At 47.0% G+C, this 24,432-nt stretch overlaps 1 long non-coding RNA gene across 1 annotated transcript; it reads left to right on the top strand.

Moving 5' to 3' along the window:
- Window positions 1–20,633: 20,633 nt before the first annotated feature.
- Window positions 20,634–23,022, top strand: LOC141567264 (uncharacterized). Its single transcript, XR_012489777.1, has 3 exons — window positions 20,634–20,976; window positions 21,397–21,538; window positions 22,226–23,022. It is a non-coding gene; the product is annotated as an uncharacterized LOC141567264 (long non-coding RNA).
- Window positions 23,023–24,432: the final 1,410 nt, after the last annotated feature.

Below are 24,432 nucleotides of genomic sequence, written 5' to 3'. Positions count from 1 at the left end.
ATGTAGTTCAGACAGGTCTGCCTCCCAGGACACAGAGGGGGTAAAGAAAGGTCAAGAGTGGATCTGAAGTAACAAACAGGAGCTCTTCGGTACAAGTGGAAGGATTTCATAAATAAAACCCCTAAAGCACAGATCATTGAGTAAAAGATCAATATATTCAACATTCCTCAAATTTACTATAAGGAGAATGAAAAGACAAGCCACAAGCTACAACAAATATTTGTGTCACTATAAATGACAAATGAGTAGTTTCCAGAATGTGTAACAAAGTCCTCTCAATCAATAGGAAAAAGATAAATAACCCACTACAAAAAAAAGTTTTTTAAGGTAAATGACATGAATAAGCATTTCTTAGAACAGGAAACACAGATGGCCAATAAACTTACAAAGAGATGTTCACCCTTGTTAGTAGTCAGGGAAATGCAAAATTAAACCACAGTGAGATAACATTTCCCACCCACCTGACTGGCAAAAATTAAAAAGTCAGATATTACATGTCTTGCCGAGGATGTGAAGTTAAAGGAATTCTTACACGTTGTGTGCGGGACAGTAAATTGGTACTTTTGAAATGCAGTGCCTAGTAAAACTGACGATGCGTGTATTCTGTGAGCCAGAATTTCTGGTGTATATTCTAAAGAAATTCTTACACATGTACATCAGGAGATATAAGCAAGTATGTTCCTAATAGTATTGGGTTTTTAAAAACAAACTTCTTTTAGAATAATTTTAGATTTACAGAAAAATGGTGAAGACAGTATAGGAAGTTGTTATGTACTCCACACCCAATTTCTTCTATTATTAACACCTCACATTAGAATGGTACATTTGTCACATTAATGAACTAATACTGATACATTATTATTAACTAAAGTCTATATCTTATTCAGATTTCCTCAGTATTTACCTAACGTCATTTTTGCATTATTGTTTTTAATAGCTAAAACTGGAAAAGGAAAAAAAAAACCCTAAATATCTATCACTAGAAAAGAGACAAACAAATTGTGGTTTATTCATTCTCTGGATTATAGTAAAGTAAATACGGTAGAGCAAATGAATATACAATTGTATTGGTCAACATGGATGAGTCTGAAAGCATTTTGTTGAGCAGTAAAAGCAAGTCTTAAACATATCTAATATGATTTATAAAAAGGTCAAAATTAGGCAAAATAAAATCGTATCTAATTTGAAGATATTTACATATGTGATCGAACTATATAGACTAGCAAAGAAATTATTAACCACAAAAATCAAGAGAGTGGTTACCTCTGGTGGGGAGGGACTGAGATGCGATGGAAGAGACACCTTTACGGGGATGGAGTGGTGGACACGTAGGTTTTATTTTATTATGTTTTAAACTGTACATGTAAGTTGTATTTTCTTTTGTATGTGTATGTTTCATAATAATAATTTTAAAAGCTCTTATCCCCTTGCCATTTTTTCCCCCTAAAGCATATTTTCCACACAGTTCTCAGCCTCCAGAATTCTGGCCTAAGGGAAAGGTGACGAGTTAGAGTCAGAGCAAACAGGAACCCCAGCCCTCCGTGCCCAAACCAAAGAAATATGATCAGGTCTTTTATCATCTTTTCAAACCCCACCACACATCGTGGTTCTTCCTGTTTCTCAGAAGCTGAAAAAGGTGCTGACATAATGTGATAAGTGGAAGCGAGGCTGTTCACACAGATCCGCCCAGAACCCTGGGTCTCACCCCAGTGGATAGGCTGGACTCTCGGCTGTGGTCAGGAGCCAAGGCCAAATCCAGGCTCTTAGTCGAGGAATGTTCCCAAGTTTGAAAATTCATGGAGCAGGTGGCTCTTGCTGTAAGGGCAAACAAGGCCACCGTTATCTGCCTCAAAAAATGCCTTCTGCAACAGCAAGAGGCAACTTCTTAGCAGATCCCTTTGCCCAGGCACTGCTGGGCTCTGGGCATTGGACTCCAGTGGGGGCCTGGGAAAGTCTGCCACCCCATTCCTCCACATGCAGCCCTCCATTGTCTGTTCACTTGGTTGTTTATCCATTTACCCCGCCAGCACTCACTGAGCACCTACAACGTGCCAGGCACTGTTTATTCTAAGCACTGACAACGTATCAGGGAGCAGGACACAGCGCTGCTCTCGCAGCATTACACCCAATAGAGGGGTCAGACAACAAAACCACTATAAACTGTGCTAAGTGCTCACCAGGAAAAGAACAGACAAAGGTAGAGGTAAAATAACCCAAAATCAAAGCATAAGCATGTCAGGCTGCCTGGATTCAAGTTTTTCCGCTAGCACCTATACTTGAAGCAAGTTAATTAACCTTTCTAGGCCTCAGTTTCCCTTTCTATAAATTGGAAATGACAATCAAACCTACTGAATAGAGTTCACTGAACATGTATTCTTTCAAAAAATATTGATTGAGCACCTCTATGGGCCAGGCAGTGTACCAGGCACTAAGGCTTAGTAGTGAAGATGACAGGCAAGGCCATGCCCTCAAGGTGCTTAAATCATGGTGGAGGACGTCAGGGGATAAGCAAAGTCCTTTTCAAACAGTGCTAGAGCGAGGGCTGATGTGATAGAGATTACGGAGGTGCTGGGGAGAAGGGGCCTCATATGTCAAGGAAGTCTTCGCTGAGAAGGTGACATTTGGGAGCAAAATGATGAAAAGGAGCCAGCTATGTGAAAGTCTGGGGGAAGAGAGAGCTGCACAAAAAAGGATTAGCAAGTGTGAAAGTCCTGAAGCGGGAATGAACTTGGTGTGGTTGATGAATAGCAGGAAGGCAGGATGGCAGGAGCACTGTAGGTGGTGGGCAGGAGATGAGGCCCGGAAGGGAAGGGAAGCCTCGTGCAGGCCACAGAGAGGACTGTGCATTTTTTTTTCTAGTAATAGGAAGTCACTGAAAGTTTAAAGCAAAGGAGGGATATTATCCGACTTATTCTCTTTAAAAAATCTCTTGCATCTGTGTGGAAACAGACAAGGGTGTTAATGTTTAAACAAGTTAGGAGGCTACTGCTCTAGGGCTGGAGGCTGGAACTTGGGTCTCTGTGTGACATGGCATGAATAGTGTGGGATAGGCTGGAGGAGGCAGGATCCCACCACGCAGGGTTTGTAGTGGACACCTGATTTCTGTCTTCTCCCACCCCCTGCAGCATTTTCTCTCCCTTCCAGAGTTATATCTGATGCTACTCTCTGCAGGAAAAGCCCTCCCCCACTTTGAATCCCATTCTTTCTGAAGGTAGTAGGGTTCCCTGGGCCCGGGGTCCCTGCCTCCTTTTCCCCCACCGGCTGCCTCATGACCCCTGAGACATAGATGAGAAGGCTCAAACACCCATTTGCCCATGTGCAAATCCAAACCCATTGCCAAGGTGACTGGAAGACCCCAGGGGCTTGTGTTCGCATGAACACCACTGGGGCCCCGCTCCTGCTCCTGGGTAGTTAGTTCATCCAGACCTTCTACAGGAGCATCGCTCCTGTTCTGTACCCAGACAGGATGCAGCCCTTTCCATTGAATCCTGTTCACATAGCAAAGCTGACCAGCCACCCAGATCGCTCTGTGGCAGAAGAAATCTCAAACTGATTGCTGGTCTTTGGAATCCTGTGTCCACCCCACTGTGGTGGATTTTCTTTTTCTCCATTCCTCAGATCTTAGCACAGTGCTGGCAATCCATAAATATCAGATGGCAGAATGAATGGAGAAATGAATGCGTGCAATGAATGTGCCTCACTCACTCCCTCCTGCCTTGTCTCCAACCTTTTGCCATCTTGCCAGCTCCCTCTCCCTCCTCACCCAATTCCACTTCATTTCTAATACTACAGAGCAATTTCTGTAGCCTTTTTGTGACCTTAGCTCATTGTTCACCTGTGGACCCACGATCTCAGCTCCCTATCCCCCTCTACTGGCTGATCCAAGTATTTCCCTAAGAATTCCGACTAAAGCGGGATTCTGTGACTGGCTGCAAGGCTACCATTGAAGCCCCTGCACACGCTGTGTTTCTAAGAGTTTAAGGTGCTTAAAATATATCAGAAAAACAAAGGAAGCCTGTGTGACGTGGAAGCTTAGGCTGGAGGAAGCCAAGCTCTGCTTACCGTCCCCTGGCTGAGGTAGTTTTCTGGTGTGTTGACATATCCCCACACCGCCCTCTGGTGGCTGACAGATGTTAATTCTAGAACCACCTGTCCCCACCTCAGAGGCGAAGCACGAGCCTTGCCAACATCATCCTCCCAACAGCCCATCCACCAGATGTGGGCAGAGCCAACTCCTTGAACGGAGTTCTGTATTCTGCGCAGGAGCCATTAGATTTCTTGGGGGAGTGAGGTCTACCTTGGTGACTCTCACCAGTGGCCTGAGTCCAGTCAAGGAAAAAGATCTAGAGTAGCTACAGATTGCCCAATCTTGGGTCTCGTCCTTCTCTTGACCACTCCATGCCTCACGGCTTCTTGCTCCTCACCCTAAATAGTGAGACCAGTGGGCAGCAAGAATAAATGCAGGGGGGCCGGCCCGGTGGCTCAGGCGGTTAGAGCTCCATGCTCCTAACTCCAAAGGCTGCCGGTTTGATTCCCACATGGGCCAGTGGGCTCTCAACCACAAGGTTGCCAGTTCAATTCCTCGAGTCCTGCAAGGGATGGTGGGCTCTGCCCCCTGCAACTAAGATTGAACACGGCACCTTGAGCTGAGCTGCTGCTGAGCTCCCGGATGGCTCAGTTGGTTGGAGCCTGTCCTCTCAACAAGGTTGCCGGTTCGACTCCCGCAGGGGATCGTGGGCTGTGCCCCCTGCAACTAGCAACAGCAACTGGACCTGGAGCTGAGCTGCGCCCTCCACAACTAAGACTGAAAGAACAACAACTTGACGCTGAACAGAACCCCCCACAACTAAGATTGAAAGGACAACAATTTGACCATTGTTCCCCAATAAAGTCCTGTTCCCCTTCCCCAATAAAATCTTTAAAAAAAAAAAACTGACACATGATACTTTAAAAAAAAAAAAAAAAGAATAAATGCAGGGGATGAGGGTGAGTCCAGCCAATAGGCACTGACAGAATTAGATTTGTATCAAAACATCACTTTTTATCTCATCTTTCAGGCCCATATCAGTGTTTGTTCTGTGGGGAAAAGGACCTGTCCTACTTATCCCTCAGATCCTAGCACAGTGCTGGCAATCCATAAATAGCAGATGGCAGAATGGAGGAATGAATAAGTGTAATGAATGTGCCTCATTCACTCCCTCCTGTCTTCTCATCCTGCCCCTAGAGTGCAGCGCGCTATATAGCTTCTAAAAGTTTCTCAACTACCTCCCCTACTCTCCCACCTCCAGCCACCAAGTGACAATATCTCTGGTTCTCCTTGTTGTCAGAGCACTGGGTTAGGAGTCAGGAGTCCCACCTCTGCCATCAATCATCAATGAGCTCTTTGTCTCTTGTGGCGCCATCTGTAAACTGAAATGGGGCTCTCTCTTGGCCTTAGGAAGTCAGTGGATAGAACAGTGCCCAACCTTACTTAGGACTGTGGTACCCTGACCCACAGCCTGTCTCTCTCTCTCTCCCCAGCATCATGTATTACATGCATGATATATATATATATATATATATATATATATATATATATATATATATATGAGGTGTGATCAAAACATACGGTGAATGCTGTTGCTGAGTGCCATCCAACGGAAAGGCAGGGATCTTCAATACGGAAAGCAGCGCATCGAACCTTAGTAACAGTGTGTTAGAAGTTTCAAATTGTTCGGTGCAGTCGGGTATGAGCTACGGTTGAGAGAAGGTGTGTTTTAAAGTGTGCTATAAATCATCTTCCATAATGACAATGCTCTGTGTCACACATCACTCCAGGTACGACAATTTCTGTCAAATAAAAACATTACAGTGTGTCCTCATCTACCTTATTCACCGGATCTGGCACCGTGCGACTTCTGGCTCTTCCCCAAAGTCAGAATGACCATGAAAAGTAAACTTTTTGTTTTGTTTTGCTTTTATTGGGGAAGGGGAACAGGACGTTATTAGGGAACAGTGTGTACTTCCAAAACTTTTTCCAAGTCAAGGTGTTGTCCTTTCAATCTTAGTTGTGGAGGGCACAGCTCAGCTCAGGTCCAGTTGCCTGTTGTTAGTTGCATGGGGCGCAGCCCACCATCCCTTGTGGGAGTCGAACCAGACAACCTTGTGGTTGAGAGGACGCGCTCCAACCAACTGAGCCATCCAGGAACTCAGCGGCAACTCAGCTCAGCTCAAGATGCCGTGTTCAATCTTAGTTGCAGGGGGCGGAGCCCACCATCCCTTGCAGGACTCCAGGAATTGAACTGGCAACCTTGTGGTTGAGAGCCCACTGGCCCACGTGGGAATCCAACTGGCAGCCTTCCGCGTTAGGAGCACAGAGCTCCAATCGCCTGAGCCACCAGGCTGGCCCAAGGTAAATGTGTTGAATCGATTCAGGACATCAAGGCAGCCATGACAATCGACTAAAGACACTCATGAAAGAGGACTTCCAGAGAACGGCTTCAGAAAGTGGCAGGAACAATCGGATAAGTGTGTTCGAAGCAAGGGGGAGTATTTTAAGAGGGATTAATGGCAATGTGTCTTTTACTGTAATAATTTTAATTTAAACATTCATCGTATTTTTTTATCACACCTCAGATACATATTCATAAAGGTAAAAAACAAAATCCTCTCAGAAGTATCCTGTCAGTTGGGGACATGTTGTTGCTTTATAGCCATAGTGTCATTCACTCCTCACACCAACACTGCCAAGTGGGCACGTTGATTATCCATGTTTCATAGATGAGGAAAGTGAGGATCAGGGAGGATTAGAGAGGCCAAGTAACTTGCTCAGGGTCACACAGCTTGTGAATGGTAGGTTGGGATACAGCCTGACAATAAAAGATTAAGTGCTGGGAGCGCATTCTGAACAGAGCAAAAAATGTCCTCAAAAGCCCAGCTTTATCATGAGCAGGCCCTGTGTTTTCTGTTGCTTAGGCTGTGGATGCAAAAGTTAAACAGTGCTTGCTGTGACCAGCTACAGAAGGATTTCACAGTTGGGCGAGTGTAGGAGTGGGCAGGGGGTATTCCAGTGTTGGATTCCCACAGCTTCTGTTCCTGGAACTCTGGGTTACCGAGCTGTCAATGTCCTTGTCACTGGATCCTGTACTCCTTGAGGGCAGCCACTGTGAACAGATCAATCCCCCCCAAAAGCTTCCTCCTGCCACTTAGCAATTTCTTTTTCCACTCCTTCTTACCTCCACACCCCCAGGCAATCACTGATCAGTGTGCTGTCACTATAGATTAGTTTGTGCTTTCTAGAATTTTCTAAAAATGAGATTATCCTCAGCCTGGTTTCCTTGACTCAGCAGAATTATTTTGAGATTTATCCATATTGTTGCATGTATCAATAATTTTTCCTTGGGCCGGCCCGGTGGCTCAGGCGGTTAGAGCTCCATGCTCTTAACTCCGAAGGCTGCCGGTTCGATTCCCACATGGGCCAGTGGGCTCTCAACCACAAGGTTGTCAGTTCAATTCCTCAACTCCCGTAAGGGATGGTGGGCATCATCCCCTGCAACTAAGATTGAACACAGCACCTTGAGCTGAGCTGCCGCTGAGCTCCCAGATGACTCAGTTGATTGGAGCACGTCCTCTCAACCACAAGGTTGCTGGTTCGACTCCCACAAGGGATGGTGGGCTGTGCCCCCTGCAACAAGCAACGGCAACTGGACCTGGAGCTGAGCTACGCCCTCCAACAACTAAGACTGAAAGGACAACAACTTGACTTGGAAAAAAAGGCCTGGAAGTACACACTGTTCCCCAATAAAGTCCTGTTCCCCTTCCCCAATAAAATCTTTAAAAAAATAAAATAAAATAAATAATTTTTCCTTGGTTGATTTATTTTATTTTTAAATTAACATACAACAAAAAAGACTTTTTTGGTAAACAGTTCTATGAATTTTAACATAGGTATAGATTTGTATAACCACCATCATAATCAGGATACAGAACAAAAAATTCCCTGGAGTTACCTCTCCCTTGTAGTCCCACCTCCTTCCACCCGGAACCCCTGGGAACTACTGATCTGATCTCCACCAATATAGTTTTGTCTTTTCGAGACTGTCATATCACTGGAATTAGGCAGTATGTAGCCTTTTGAGACTGGCTTTTTTTTACTCAGCATAATGACTTAGAAATTCATCCAAATGTTGTGTTCATTTTTTCTCCTTCTCCTCTTTTCTCTTTCTCCACCACCTCCTCCTTTTTCTCTTCCTCCTCCTTCTTCTCCTCCTTTTTATTTTTGCTCTGCAGTATTTCATTGTATGGATGTATGAGTTTGTTTACCCATTCACTTGTTGGATATTTGAGTGGCTCCCAGTATTTGACAATGATGAATAGAGCCGCTATAACCATTTGTGTACAGGTATTTGTGTGAACATACATCTTCATTTCTCTAGGATAAATACCTAGAAATAGGATTGCTGGGTCATATAGTAAGTGTATGTTTAACTTTATAAGATACCGCCAAACTGTTTTTGCAAGTGGCTGTATCATTTTGTGTTTCCTTTTGCAGTGTGTGAGAATTCCAGCTGCTCCATCTCCTCACCAGCACTTAGTCTTGCCGATATTTTTTATTTTAACCATTCTAATAGACGTGTAGTGGTATCTCATCATATTTTTAACTTGCATTTACTTAATGGCTAATGATGTCAAAATATTTGCGTATAATGTAATTATTGATATATGATGGCCTGAGCCTGCCATTATATTTTGTTTTCTGTTCATACTCTCATTTGTCATTTCTTTTTTTTTTCCTTATTTCTTCCTTCTAAGCTCTTTATCTATTTTAGCTATCAGGCCTTTATCCAATGCAGGATTTGCAAATATTTTCAAGTGTATGGCTTGGCTTTCCATTTTCTTGATGATGTCTTTTGAGAAACAAGTGTTGTAAGTCCACTTTGTCAATTCTTCATTTATGTATTGTGCTTTTGGCATCATAGCTAAGAGATCTTTGTTTAATCCAAGGTCACAAAGATATTCTCCTATGTTTCCTTCTAAACATTTTATAGTTTTAGCTCTTACATTTAGATCTATAATCCATTTTGAGTTAATTTTTATGTGTAAGTGTATAAATCCTTCTTTTTTTTTTAAATTGGGAAATATTGGGGAATAGTGTGTTTTTCCAGGATGTCAAGTCGTTGTTTTTCAATCTAGTTGTGGGGGTCGCAGCTCAGCTCCAAGTCAAGTCGTTATTTTCAATCTAGTTGTGGAAGGTGCAGTTCACTGGCCCATGTGGGACTCGAACCGGTGACCTTGGTGTTATGAGCACTTTGCTCTAACCGCTGAGTGAACCAGCCGCCCTATAAATTCTTCTTTATGCATGTGACTATTCAATTGTCCCAGTACCATTTGTGGTTAATCCATTTTGATGTAGTAATCCATTTGAGTTAATTAATTGATTCACATTGGCACCTTTATTGAAAATGAATTGACTGTAAATGTAAGGGTACTCTCAATTCTGTTTCATGTAGTATAAATATAAATTAAATAAACATGTATATTTATGTTTGTGTCAATACCATACTGTTTTGATTATTGTAGCATTATAGTAAGTCTTTATTTGTATTTTATTTTTCATTTTTTTATTGAGTTATATTTGCATAAGTTTAAGGTGTACAACCCATTGGTTGATATATTTATATTGCAATATGATTGCCATAGTAGCATTAGCTAACACTTCTATCTATTCATGTTTATAATACATTTTTATTGTCTATAGTCACTGTACTATGTATTAGGTCTCCAGGACTTACTTATCTACTAGTTGCAAGTTTGTAACTTAAACAATATCTCTCCCACCTCCCCGCCCTCCCAGGCCCTGGTAACTACCATGTTACTCTCTGCTTTTATGATTTTGGTTTTTTAAGATTCCACATATAAGAGATATCACACAGTATTTGTCTTCCTGTCTGACTTATCTCACTTAGCATAATGTCCTCAAGGTCCATCCATGTTGTTGCAAATGGCGGAATTTCCTTTTTTCTCATGGCTGAATAGTATTCAATGGTATAAATATACCACATCTTTTTTATCCATCCATCCATCGACAAACACTTAGGTTGTTTCCGTATCTCGGCTATTGTGAATAATGCTGCAATGAACATGGGAGTGCAGATACAGACGTACCTTGCAGATATTGCGGGTTGGGTTCCAGACCACTGCAATAGGGGAAATATCACAATAAAACGAGTCACACAAATGTTTTGGTTTCCCACTGCATATAAAAGTTATGTTTACACTACAGTGTAGTCTGTTAAGTGCGTAGTAGCATCGTGGCTAAAGAAATGTACATACTTTAATTTTTAAAATTGCTTTAAAATGCTAACGATCACCTGAGCCTTCAGGGAGTCGTACTCTTTGACTGGTGGGGGGTCTGGCCTTGATGGTGCTGAAGACACAGTATCAGTGAAGTGCAATAGAGAGAAGCACAATTAAAACAAGCTATGCCTGTATCTTTTTGATATCCTGTTTTCATTTCATTTGGATAGATACCCAGAAGTGGGTTCGCTGGATCATATGGCAGTTTTATTTTTTGAGGAACCTTGATACTGTTCTCAATAATGGCTGAACCAGTTTACAATCTCACCAATAGTGCACAAGGGTTCCCTTTTCTCCACATCCTCCCCAACACTTGATATCTCTTGTCTTCTTTATGATCACCATTCTTACAGGTATGAGGTGATATCTCACTGTGTTTTCGATTTGCATTTCCCTGATGATTAGATACGTTGAGCACCTTCTCATGTACCTATTGGCCATTTGGATGTCATCTTTGGAAAAATATTTAGTTCCTCTGCTGTTTTTTAACTGAATTGTTTTATTTTTAATTGTATTGTTTTATTTTTAATTGTATGAGTTCTTTATTAACTTTGGATATTCACTCCCTGATACGGTATGAAAAAGTTTTCTCCCATTCTGTAGGCTGCCTTTTTATTTTGTTGACCGTTTCTTTCACTGTGTAAAAGTTTTAAGTTCGATGTAGTCCCACTTGTTTTTTTCTTTTGTTGTTTGTGCTTTTCGTGTCATACCCAAAAAAAATCATTGCCAAGGCAAATGTCAAGGAGCTTCTTCCCTGTGTTTTCTTCTAGAAGTGTTTATAGCTTCAGGTCTTATGTTTAACTCTTTGGTCCATTTTTAGTTAATTTATGTGAGTGGTGTCCAATTTCATTTTTCGGGTGGTTACGGATACGGGTCCAATTTCATTTTTCTGCATATGGTTATCCAGTTTTCCCAATACCAATCTGAGTAACAGTGAGAAAAAGATTTTTTAAAAAAAATCTCAGCAAGCCCCAAACAATATAAACCAAAGAAATCCATGCCCACATGTATTATAATGAAACTAATCTGTAGGTTTATTTCCTTTGCCAAATTTGAAGTTTTCAGTCATTATTTCTTCAAATATTTTTGTCTTCACTGCACTCTTTTCCTTCTCTTTCTGGAACTCCAATGACATGAAAGTTAAACATCCTGATATTATTTTTGAGACTTTATTCATTTAAAAAAAATTTTTTCTCACTGTTATTCAGGTTGGATCATCTTTATTGGGCTATCTTCGAGTTTACGTACTGACTCATTCCTATGTCCTAGGTCGTATTCTGTTCTTAAGCTTATCCAGTGAGTATTTAATTTTTGAATTTTGTATTTTTAAGTTCTAAAATTTGTACGAGTATTTATTTTTTACATCTTCTTTTGCTTGGTTACGACTTTCTCTTTCCATTCATTTCAAGAATGTTTGCCCTTACTTTTTGGAGCATTTTCATTATAGTGTCTTAAAGTCTGTTACTTAATTCCAACATCTCATTGTTGGCCTTTTTTGATAGGCTTTTGCCGTACAAATTTAGATTTTCCTGGATCTTTGTATGCCAAGTAATTTTGTTTTGCATCCTAGACGTTTTGAATTTTATGAGACTGGGTCTTGTTTGAATACTATGGAGAATGTTGATATTTATATAATAGCAGGCAATTGACTCTTGAGCTCAGGCCACAAGTTCTGACCAGCCTTCTGTGGATTGTGGTTTCAATGTTAGTTCCATTTTCAAAGCCTTTGCAGTGCTGTTTAGATTTGTCCCGTATGTGCACCCTCCAGTGGTCAGTCTGAGAACAGGGTGGTGGTTGATCCTTTAATTCAGTTCTAAGTACTTGGTATGCTGCTTAGGATCAAAAACACATACGCTCACCTCGGAGATGAGCCAGGAGTTCATAAACAATTTTATGGGACCAGTTTTCTGAGTTCCTCCTTCTCCGCAATCTCCTTGGTGCTTTGGGATTCCCTGGGGCTCCTCTTCTTGGCCCTCTGGTCAAAAAGCTGGAGTTTTATTTACTTTGCTCTGCTGTGTACTTTCTGCAACTGTGCCCTCATCCAGGACCAAGTAGCAAATGGATAGAGAGAGAGAGAGCAAGAGTGAGCAACTCGGTTTTCCACAAATCTCTTGGGACTCCTCCAATCAAAGTTTCCCTCCCTTAGAGTTTTAGGTGCCTGCAAGCTTCAGATGGCACTGCAGCAGGAATGTTAGGGAGCTGGAGCATGAGAGAATGAAGACAATTTATAAGGGAGGGTATTTCCTCATTCTCTTTGAGCATTAGGAGTTCCTTTCCCATTCTTCAAATCAGAACTAAAGGGCTTCTCCTAGACTTTTCACTGCCTGTGCCCTGTTGCCCACTTTCAACTTTCAGACTGCTTTCAGTCCAGCCCAGGGAGTAGTGGAGGGAAAATGGGAAACTCATCCCCAGTCTAGTGGTACTCCAAATTCAGATTTTCTTCCCGAATTCACCTGCTACTACTCATACCTGCTCTTCACAGTCCTCCATCCATTCTGTCCAGGTTTTATTGCTACATTTAGTAGGAGAGACAGGGTGCAACTATGTTTACTCCATGTTACCTACTTCATTCCTTTTTATTGCCAAGTGGTATGCCATTGTATAGATATGCTACAAGCTATCCATTCTCTTGTTGACGGTCATTTTTGTTGTTTCCAGTTTTTGCTTGTTACTAATTAAGTTGCTATGAACAATCAAGTACAAGTCTTTGTGTAGACACATACTTTCGTTTATTTTGGATAAATACCTAGGGATGGAAAAGCTAGATTATATGGTAGATATATATATATAGATAGATAGATAGATAGATAGATAGATAGATAGATAGATAGATAGATAGATATAGATAGATAGATATAGATATATAGATATATAGATATATAGATATATATATTTTTTTTTTAGGAAACTGCCAAAATGTTTTCCAAAGTAGTTGTATCATATTACATTCCTGCCAGTAGCTCAGGGGCATTCCAGGGGGCTCTACGGCATTGCCAACACTTGGCATAGTTAGTCTTTTTCATTTAGCCTTACAAGTGGACATGCAGTGATTTGTAGTGGACATGTAGTGGACTGAGGTTTTAATCTGCATGTCCTTAATGACTAATGATGTTGAGCATCTTTCCATGTACTTATTTGCCTGTATATCTGTATATCTTCTTTGGTGAAATATACATTCAAATCTTCTGGTCATTTGAAAAACTGTGTTGTTTTCTTATTGTTGAATAGTAAGCATTCTTTATATACAAGTCCTTTATTGGAATATGATTTGTAAATATTTTCTCCACTTTTTGGTCATCTCTGTTTGACTTTCCCTCCATATTCTGCCTGAATCCATTTCCTATTCTTCCCATTGATACAACCACCACTCTGGTTCATCTCTCTTGGGTCATCCGTCTACTCTGGCCTCCATCGTGGTTTTCTTGCTTCCACATTTGCACAAAGACTTGGACTGGCCTACAGTCCAGTCTGCAAACAGCAGCCAGTGAACATTTAAAAATGCACACTGCATCATTTCACCTCCATGCATAACATCCTTCAAAGGCTCTCTATTCCCTTGGCATCAAACTCAAGTCCCTGACAATGGACCCCAAATGCCCCATCCACATTATCTGATCCCTGACCATCTTACTGGTGCCATCTTCTGTCGTTCCCCATCCTGCACACCATGCTGTAGCCACAACGATCTTCCCCCCCAAACACACAGAGCTTCCCGTCCCAAGGCCTTTGCACTAGCTTAGGTATTCCCTCTGCCTGGAGTACTATTTGCCCTGTTCTACACATTACTGACTCTTCTGTCATACAGAAAGTTAAAATGTCACCACTTCAGACAGACAATCCTTGCATACCAAATCTAGAGTATCTACCTCCACACTCTCTATGACATCTTGCCATTTTATTTCTCTGCAGGATAGTTCTTACAATATGACATTTTCCCTGTTGTTCATTGCCTGCCTCCACTAGAATATGTCTCATGAAAGCAGGGACTTTGACTTGTGTGGGTCTATACCCCTCGTGTCTATAGCTCTGCCTGGCACATAGTACAGTCCCAATAAATTCTTACAGCGTCTGTGCTCCTAACACCTACCTCTGTACCTGGTACCTGCCACAGAGTGAATGTTCACTGTCTGAATTTGTCAAGTAATCCATCCCTGTGGCAACAATGGTCAAGAAGCATCCCTTGGCAAGAAGAGGGAGAGAAAACACACACATGCAGGAAAATGACAAGAGAAAATTTGCAGACAAGCCTAAAAGAAATCAATTTCTCTAGAAGTGTTTTGGGACCTTGTGACAGAGTTGCCATGTCCCTGGCTGTGCCATGGGCTCCTACTCAAGGGACAGCCTTACCTTGGTGGCTGGGGCTGTTACGCCCACAGAGAATGCACATGAGGCAATGGTACAGTTGACAGGCAAAGCCCAAAGGCCTTCACAAGGCCTGCTTGTCAGGAAATGAGACCCTTTTGTCCTCATCTGCTATCTCCTCTGCTCCTGTACTTCCTGGGGTCTGCAAGTTGATTTTCCCATCCCACAATCCTCAGCATGGTGGTTCAGCCCTCCCATGAACTGGTGACAGCTTGTTGCTCCCATGGCTCCCAGTGGCTCTCAGGCCATGTGACATCAGGCCTTCAACACACAGTGCCAGTTTCCACTCTTCAGAGGCTCTCCCACAGGCCTCACCCCTCCCTGACAGCCCAGTAGATGAGTGGGCGAAGGACCCTCTGTGGGGAGCTTACATTCCCCTGGAGAATCAGGATGGCTGCTGGGGCCACACTTGGGGCAGGCTGAGGAGCTGCTTTCTTGAACACCTGGCCCTCTTTGAGTCCTAAAGAGAACAGTGGCCACCCACACTATCTTGGCTTGGGAGAGAAGTTTCCATGGGGTCAAGACCCCTGCCTGGGCTCCCAGGAGCCAGGTGAAGCCTCAGCCTTCACTGTAACTAAGAGCCATGATGTAAACAAACTCCTAGAAGATTCTTATCTGAGGTGGGGACTCCAGATGGCAGGGCCTTGGGTGGGCAGGGCTCATCAGGGAATGATACCTCTTTTTCTGTGGCAGAAATTTCTGGGATGTGGCTGCCCAGGGTGTGGCCCTGCTTGTGGACTTCCTGGCTCAGAAGTAAGGGACGGAGGCAGCACACATGGAGTCTTCTCACTCCTGTCCAAATTGGTCCCTGTGACTGGAGGCCCTGGCCTGGGGCTCAGGAGGGGGAGTGAGTCCAGATGAGGTTTGATTCTGAGGAACCAGGCAGCTGCTCATGGACTCTCTCTGTTCTGCTGCCGTGTCCCTGCTTCCATTCACAGCCTGGATTGGATATCTGGGGCAGGAATTCTGTCAGGGAATGACTCTTCCTCATTTTAGCGTGCCGAGGGCACTGTCCCTTCACAGCCCTGTCCCTTGGCCCTCAGCCCCAGGTCAAATCCTCTGTGCGGCCCATGGGGCTTACTCTGAGGGAATCCGAGGGGGGCCTGAGCCCACCTAAGGAGACGTGGGCTCAGCCTGGGATGCAGGTCTTCCTGGGCCATGATGTGCGGGGAAAGGACAGGCTCTTCATTCTCTGCCTTTGCTTGGGTCCCTGCTCTCTGGTACCTGCTCCAAAACTGCTGACCAGGAAGCAGGTGCTCTGTTTACCAGGTGGCACCTGCCTATCTGCTTTAATCAGAGTTCGTTCTCAATTCCTGTCCCTGCCCTTTGAGCCAGCATTGTTCCTGCACCCTTCTCTCTCCCTTCAACCCTTTTACTCTCTCTCCCAAGACAGGAAGTGCCAGGAGGTTGCTCTCTGTTAGCCAGCAGGGGGCACTGCTCCCACAGGGTCAGAGGTTCCAGGAGTAAGGCTGCAGGAGCCAAATTGCTCAACCTCCTGGGAACACAGGTGAACCTGGGATGGACTCTGGTCCTGCAGGACAGCAGAGGGATGATGGATTGATAGACATGCCCCATCCAGCAGTGGGGGCACCCTTATACAGCCTTCCCTGCCTGTTGTGCCTACACACCCAGTGTCAAAGGGCATGGCAAAGCAGTCTTGGTGTATCATTTCAGGTTCTAGCTGTGGTCACCAGTGACCTGGGCATTCCTGGGGTAGGCTGTGACCTTCTCCCTCTTGCTCTACTCTCTTTAGCTCAATATTCTCAACTCCCGGATTCAACCTAGGACCACACCCAAGGCTCATTGTCTTGCCTTGGCCCTGGCTGTAGGTATACACACCCCTTTGGCTGAGTGGGGGTCACCCGACACTTCTCCCAAAACGGAGAACCTAGGGAGGGCCTCGGAAGGGTCCTGCTCCAACATATCCACATCTGGACATCGCCAAAGCCTGTGCTCTGATCCTGCTCTCAAGCAGGCCTGCTTTTCTCCCTCCTATGGCCACAGCCCCAGTCCACCTGGGTCACATGAGTTGCTTCCTGTCCATCACCCTGACTCCGGGATGCAGCAAGGTCAAAGATGAGGGCGAGGCAAATAGGTGTCTAGGGGGCAAAATTTAAGGAGGCACTCACTCTCAGGGTCATGCAAGGATAGAGTTGGCCCCTGAGAGTGTCTCCTCAAGTTCTGTGGCCTAGGAAACTGTTTAGCTAGCTCTTGTCCCTCTGTGTGCCGCATGCTTCATCCTCCCCGGCAGCCACAGGAAGTTTTCTAAAGCACGAGTCATACTCCCAGTTACCATAGGTCCTAGAATTGACTTCAACAAATATCTGATGACAGACCCTGTTCTCCAAAAGTGGAGGAAGCATGAGTCCTGCCCCAAGAAGCTCCCTGTCTGCCAGGATAAAGTCTGGTCTCCTGACAGCATTCAGATTTCTTCACAGTGTGGTCCCCACTGGCTGGTCCAGCCTCAGCTCCTGTGGCAGCTACACCATAAGAAGGATCTATCCTGCATTTTTGAGCCGCCAGGCTTTTACTTGGGCTGCTCGCACCAGAAGCCCATTTGCTCAGAGCTCCTCCCAGCATACCGTGGCCCATTTTGCCCCACACTATGGATCCAGTGCTCTGAAATACTCCCAGAGCAGCATTTCACATTGGCTATCTGACATGGTGACACACACTGTATCACTTCAAGCTGGAGAGCAGAGAATCATGCTTTCTCCCGGAGCATCCAGACAGATGGGTCTCTGCTGACACTTCTTCACCCCTCCTACCCGTCAGCCAGTCAGTCAACAGATGATTTCCTGAAGACTTATTCATGCAGAGAAAGCACTGGAACCTCTCACACCTCGCTGAGATCTTATCTAAATCGAGCCCCTTTGTGGACCTACCTTTCAGGAGAGAAGAGAGCACACACCTGATGTTAAAAGCCCCCTCCCCTTGTTCTGGGGCTGGCTGGCCCTTGTCACTGGACTCCCAGTCTCTTTGCAGGACTTAAAGAGGCCACACATGTGAACAGGGCAATGGGAAAGGGAGGGAAAGAACCGGACAGAAAGGATCACAGTGATGCTCAGGGAGCTCAGGCCCCTCACTCCTTCACCCGCCTCCTTTAGGGCATTCACAGGTTTCTGTGGAAACTGTCGTTACCAAGATCATCTCAGGGAAATGTGCATGCTGCTGAGACAGTCTGAATCCATCATCCATCCATCCATCCATCCACCCATCCCCATCCAAGCCAACTGGTTCTCAGGGCTCCTGCTGTGCTCGGCCAGAGTACTCAGGACAGAGTACCCAACAGGGCCATTCCATTCTTCTCCTGCCTCTTGCCCTGCTTTCCTTCCATGAATGTACCTATAACTCAGCACTTGCTGAGTCTAAGCTACCAAGACATGTTCCTGTTGATATTTTCTAGCTTAAGCTACATCTACTATTTCTGAAATGTGACTTCAAATGGAGTCCAACACAGATACTCTGAAGACCAGGTAGTCCTCTCCCAAATCAAACTTATAGGCTAGGATCATGGTTAGTCTCTCTGCCTCAAAGACACTATTTGGACTAGGAAGAGGACCAGAGTTCATGAGTCCACCCTTGGACCACTGGAGAAGGGGACAATAATCTATTTGGTTTGGGGCCTCACTAAACTGCTGCCATGGTCACTGGGCCCCTCAGGGGCAACCCCTCATTATCCTATTTCCAGGACAGCCCCTGGAATTGGGATTCCCAGTCTGAGTCACCAGGGTCACCAGGGGCTGTGTGCACAGCACAAGCTCTCGTCTTGCAGCATTTGGAGTTTCCCTGGCCCTCTCCCAAGCCAGCCACCTGATCCTGAGCCTGGGCCAGAAGTCAATGCTGGCCTGGATGAGGGATGTTTGAGGGTCTGTGTGGGGACAGAGTCCCAGAGAGCAGTTTCCAGGGTCTCGACCTCCTGTGGAAAGGTGCTGCCTCGGGTAGTAGATGGTCATTAGCTATAACCAGTTAGCCATTGACCACTGATATAACTGCCATGGCTATGTTAGGGGGTTGGTTGGTTGGTTGGCAGAGAAGCAGACGGCGCATTGTGTGGCTCCTGCGACCTGTGTCTCCAACCCAGCAGCCAGTGAGAAACAGTGGTATGAACCCCCTATCCATGGCTCTATTGGTGTTCCTGTTTGGCCTCACCATATCCTGCATTCTTGTGCGGGGAGCAGGAGCAGAGATCTTGCATTACACATGGCGCAGCCAGCAGGGTATGGTGCCAGCCAAAGCTCTCCGAAGGGCAGTGGAGCAGTTTCTGCACATGAACACCCAGTCTCGGGAAGCCTGTGAGGAGCAGCGCCGGGAGCGGGAATTGCGATCTGCCTGGGAGAAACGTGACCCCTCGGTGAATTGGTGGTCCTCTCAAGCCTCCGGGTGGCATGCCATCCTGTTGGCCATGGCAGGCGTCACCTGCTTTTTGGTGGTCCGCTGCTGCCACGGACTCCTGGCACCGTGAGCAGGATTCCGTCCAGGTGGGAATGATGTCTGACTCTGAGCAGGAGGACATGTGGCCCCCACACCGTGGGTGGTGCCCGGTAGCCACTGTTCTCAGCAGTTGGACCCCCAAGGAGGGGTGGGAGGACATGGATCACTCCGCGGCCAGAGTGGAGAGGGCCCTGCAGGTTCTAGCTGAGCTGTTGCCGGAGGAGGCGAAGGCTACAGCCCGCCGTGTGGGCTGGATGTTCCTCACCGCGTTGCGTCGTAACACGGAAGACGCGCTTAATGAGGTGGCCCAGGAGCAGGACCAGAGTCCCTGCGTGACAGCCTGTCTATCTGTCTGTCCCTCCACTGGCTAGCTGGCTGCCTCCGAGGGGCAACCACTGATATCTGCCCCGCTCCCAGCTCTTGGGGGAGTGGTGCTCTACTTGTTTGTTTTTCCAAGAGTCATGGTCTCAGGGCTTTAAGGAAGGAGACCCCCATCACAGACTTGGGGTCTTGAAAGAAAGAATTTAGGAGACGCGGGCTCACAGGTGATATTGCCCACATTGACCCCATGTATTGCTTTGTTCTGAAGAGGTCAGGGAGGTCCTAGACTCTGCCTCACCGTCCCAAACTCCCAGCCTCCCTGGCTGGGATCCAGGCCCAATCCACAATCATCCCAGGCTTGAGCTGCAAGCCCTGGGGAGGGAAGGAAGTGGCCGACCCCCACAGCCAGCATTCCTTTGCGATGACTACATTCTGCTCACCACCCAACCACCCCATCTGCTGGCAGTTCTCAAGGAGCTGTGGATGGCTTCCTCCACAGGGGCTGAAACCTCTTCCACACAGAGGGTCCTCCTTCAACTGAGGACCTCTGCCAGATCTGACTGGGCCAGGGGACCAGGAGAGTTGGAACTAGAGGTCCCCTGGGAGCAGGTCAGAAGGCCACAAGGCCCACTCTAAATGCCTCTAACTCACTCCATTTCTTTACTCATTCCATAAGCACTCCCTGAGCTCCTCCATGTGGTTACCCCGTTCTCAGCCCTGGGAACCCAGCAAACTGGACTAGGCAGGCAGGGCCACACCCTAAGGGGCTCCAAGTCAAGTAGGAGGGATCCCCCAACAAATAAAGTACACAAGTGGGATAATTTCAGCAATGATAAGAGCAATGAAGACAATAAAACAGGATGTGACAGTGAGTGGTACAACTGGGGACCTCTGACTTTTTTGGAGGGGCTTCCCATTCCTCAGACTTCACCTGCAGTTGCACAATCCCCTCTGGCCCTAGGTATGCAGCCCCTTCACACCCCCCCACATCCCCTTCTTTGTGAACACCATGGGGGGGGGGGCTGGGGGCAGGTGCATTCAGGTGGGGCTTTTCCAGGGCCGGTTTTCCCCAGCTCCCGTTGGAACTTCCAGAGGGCCACTGGCCGCGACACTGGACGCTCTCCCGTCCTCCATCCCCCCCACCCCCCCGCCGCCGCCGCGCGAACCTCAGCACTCCCGGCACGGTTCCCGGAAACTCCTCGATTTCCCTGTCGCCGCGGCGTTTGCAAGAAACCGAAACCCAGGCCCCACCTCTCCGGAGCGGCCTGGCGGAACCCGGTTGGGGGCCGAGGCCTGAGCTAGGGCGCTGAGTAGAACTGGGCTGCCGGCCTGGCTCCCCCCCGCCGCTCCCCCGCGCGCAGGCATGAGCCGAGGTGGGAGCCATCTGAGTGCCCCAGCTTGGCTCGGCGCCGACCTCCGGCGGCCAAAGCTGCGAGTCTAGCCCGAGTCAGTCTGGCTGCAGCGGATGGCACAGTGCCCAAGCGAGGGGGACGCAACGCGACTTTCCCCTGCAACAACAGAGAGGTGGGCGCCATTTCTGTGCGCCTACTGTGTGTCCGCCAGCCCCGGGAGACTAAGGGAGGGAGCGAAAGGGACGATAAGAAGGAAGGGCAGGGGCATTTACAAAGGGCTCTGCAGCCATAGTGTTACTAGCTTCGCCTGTGTGTGTGTGTGGGGGGGGGATGAGGGGATAATGGGCACAGAGAAGTTTAGTAACTTGCCCGCGGTCACACAGCCTGTAGCTGCGGGGCTGGCTGCAAAACCGAGGCCCGCAGCGGGAGTCTGGGTGGGGAAGGAGGAGGAAGTAGCCTGGTCCCGGGGCAGGTGAATTGCCTGGCGAGGCGGGGCAGCCAGCTGGGGAGGGGGGAGGGGCGGTCTCAGGCAGCCACCAGGGCTGCACCGCTGGGAGGCTTTCCTTTTCTCCCGCCTTCCCTCCCTTTCCAGGAAGCCAGCCAGCCCGGAGCCGGCTGCTCACCCTAACTCACCCTCAGCCGGAGCTGATCAGGAATGTGGAAGTTGGCCCAAAGGGCTTGTGCCCCCTCCCCTGCAAATACACACACCCAGTTCAGACCCGGGCAGCGTGAGCGTGGGTCACTGGGGGGCGAGGGGCTCCAAACCAAAACTCAGATTCCCCAGGGTGAAACAGGGGTGCTACTTCCGCCCCTAAAGGCCAAGAAGCCTGCGGGGTGGGGTGGGGGGGTCTGGGAGAACGACAGTGGGCACAGGCGGTGATGCAGGACTCATTCGCGCGGGGGAGGAAGGTGCTGCTCCTGTTCAGTCCCACCCCGGGTGGTGGCTGTTGCCGGGGACCAGAGCCCTACCTCCCCGGCCCCACCCCCCACCCCCCCGCGCGCCTAGAGGATGGGGCCCACGGGGCGGACGGGGAGCTGAGGCCTCTTTCCTCCCAACGCAGTGTTTATAAGAAATGAAACTGCACAGGGCATCAGCGGCAGCCCACATTGACACCCTGCTCCCCCTCCGGGGTTCCGGAACATCCCAGAGCACAGGGTCGATTCCTCTGCCCGCTCTCAATAGCAGAACCTTAGTGCGTTCCCAGCCAGCTGCAGCTCCCACTCTGCATTTAGGATTTTTATAACTGCCCAATGTTTATTCTGCTGTGTCATACAGCATTTTTGCCAGAGCTGTGAGAGGGGAGGGGTTAGTCTCGTGCCCTAGCATATCCCCAGGGCCAAACCTGGAGTTGAACCGGAACGAGAGTGTGATTTGTATTTGTAAAATGAATTAAGAAACATCTTCCTTTCTCTCCAACTAGGCTCCTTTCAGGCAGGGTGAAGATGCCTGGCTTCTATTCTCAAGCTTTTGGATGCTTTCAGATGACTTTATGCCCGATTTGTGCTCTGAATTTAACAGTTTAGAACTAACTGCCTGCCTCCCAGGTTTGCTGCGAAGTCGAGATTGATGGCTGGGAGGGACTTTGAGCATCTGGATCTGGAAGACTGGAACACCTGCTGGGGGTGCTTTGGGAACCATGGCCACTTCTCTGGATAGCAGATCCCACAGGGACCCTGGGCCGTCCTACTCTCAAAGACCTAGTTCAAGCCTGGGTGTCCTGCACCACGGACTAACTGCACACAGCTCAGGGGGACGGCAGTGTTCTGAGAGCCTGAGGGAGGGGGCTGGGGACAGAATTTGGTCTACCAGGGAAGAGGCTCCCACAGGGGTGATCTTGCCTCCAGCATCCTGATTGCTAGCCAGCCAGCTCCTCCTACCAGCCTAGAAAACCCTAATGCAGAGAAACTGCCCAATAAATCCACCCTCAGCGAGAGACAGTATAGATGGGAGGCGTCCTGTGAGCCCCTGCTCCAGAGCTAAGCTCCAACTAACTCCACGTGCAGGTGTGAGGAACTCAGGCCTCTTGCAGAAAAATGCAGACTGTTCCCCAGAAGGTCACCACTCAGAAGGTGATAAGTGGAGAAAAGCCAACAGGAAAGTTAAGGGTGAGGGAGTTTTGAAGAGGGGAAGGACTTCTGCCTGGCTGCTTTGGGGGGCACTTCATAAAAGACCAGGCATTTGCTCTGGGCCCTAAAATGGAGACTGAAATTGAACTGTGTGGGGAGAGGGGGTAGTGAGAAGGGGAGAACTGAGCTTGGAGGGGGGAGGGGAGTGTTGCTAAGTATCCCAGGAAGTCAGTAATGAGGAGCAAATGGACAGAGCAAAGACATGAGGGAAAAATACAGTGTGTTCACAGAATGGAAATGCAGTGAAAAGTTCATGCATTACTGTTAATACTACATGTCATTTGACTAATGTTTTACAATTTAAAAAGGAGTTTGATAGTCTATCAAATTTCATCTTCACAACAATTAGGAGAAATGGGCGAGAGTGGCTCTATTTTACAGATGAGAAAATTGAGGCCCAGTGAGGGACAGTAACTTGCTTAAGGCCACACAGCAAGTAGCAAAAGCGCAAGAACCCAGACTTTCAGACTCAAATCCTGTGTTCACTCCCACCGCCCTTTAGTTACTGCCAAGGGTAGGGGAGCTGTGGGAGAGGTTAGAATGAGATCCTTGGGACCAGAATGAGCAGTGATTTGAATGTGGGGCTGAGGAATCTGGGGGAACTCAGAAGGCTCCTGGGTGGTCCTGAATGTTAGGGAGATCATCCTTGTGTAGAGGCGCATGCAAGTGCACGCCCCAGGGGAGGCTGTGACAATAGCAGTCCGGTTCTGGAATGTGAAAACATGACCTGGTGTGGGGGAAGGAAGACCCGGAGGACCAGGTGAAGCAGAGGGAAGGAGGATGGGAAAGCCTTCACCAGAGAGACAGTTGGAATTAGGACGAGAGAAAGCTGATGGGGACGGTGTGGAAAGGGGAGGCCAGGAGTGCTGCTTGTGTGTGTGTGTGTGTGTGTGTGAATCCATAGATATGGTTGTAGGGGTGTCTGTCCAGCAGTCAGCCAGAGCTTGCGTTTGGCGGTCACCAGCCCAGAGAGGATGGCTGGAATTACAGAGTATGAGTATTTGGATTCAGAGAGGGGAAAGGGCCAGCCCTGAATTACTAAGGAAAACCTAAGGAAGGCTCTATGTGTTCTGCTGAGCATCACAGGGAATGTGTGATACATCGTAGAATGAGATTCATCAAGAGCAGTTACAACAACAATTTGAGGTACTTGAACAGGGTTTAGGTTTATTTTATTGATTTGGAGTACCCCCAATCATGATAAGCAGATTCTTCTTAGAGGCTTCAAGATAAAATAGAATCCCGAAAGTTAAAAAAATAATGTCAAAGAACACTTCAAAGATGTAAATGACAATTTCATTGGTAAATCCTAATATTGGGGAATTTCTCCTAAGCAAAAAATTATTGATGTGTGCAAAGATTTAGCTACACAGTGTTGTTTGCATTATGAAAAAATGGAAATAACCTAAATGTCCTACAATAGGGGAGTAATTGGGTAAGTTTTTATTTATCCTAATGATAGAATAATCTGTACCCATTACAAATGATTGCAGAAGTACAT

Source organism: Rhinolophus sinicus, linkage group LG10, assembly GCF_036562045.2.
Source record: "Rhinolophus sinicus isolate RSC01 linkage group LG10, ASM3656204v1, whole genome shotgun sequence".
In the NCBI taxonomy this organism is placed as follows: domain Eukaryota; kingdom Metazoa; phylum Chordata; class Mammalia; order Chiroptera; family Rhinolophidae; genus Rhinolophus; species Rhinolophus sinicus.
Note: the sequence above shows the minus strand (reverse complement) of the source record. Positions and strands in the feature narration are given on the sequence as shown.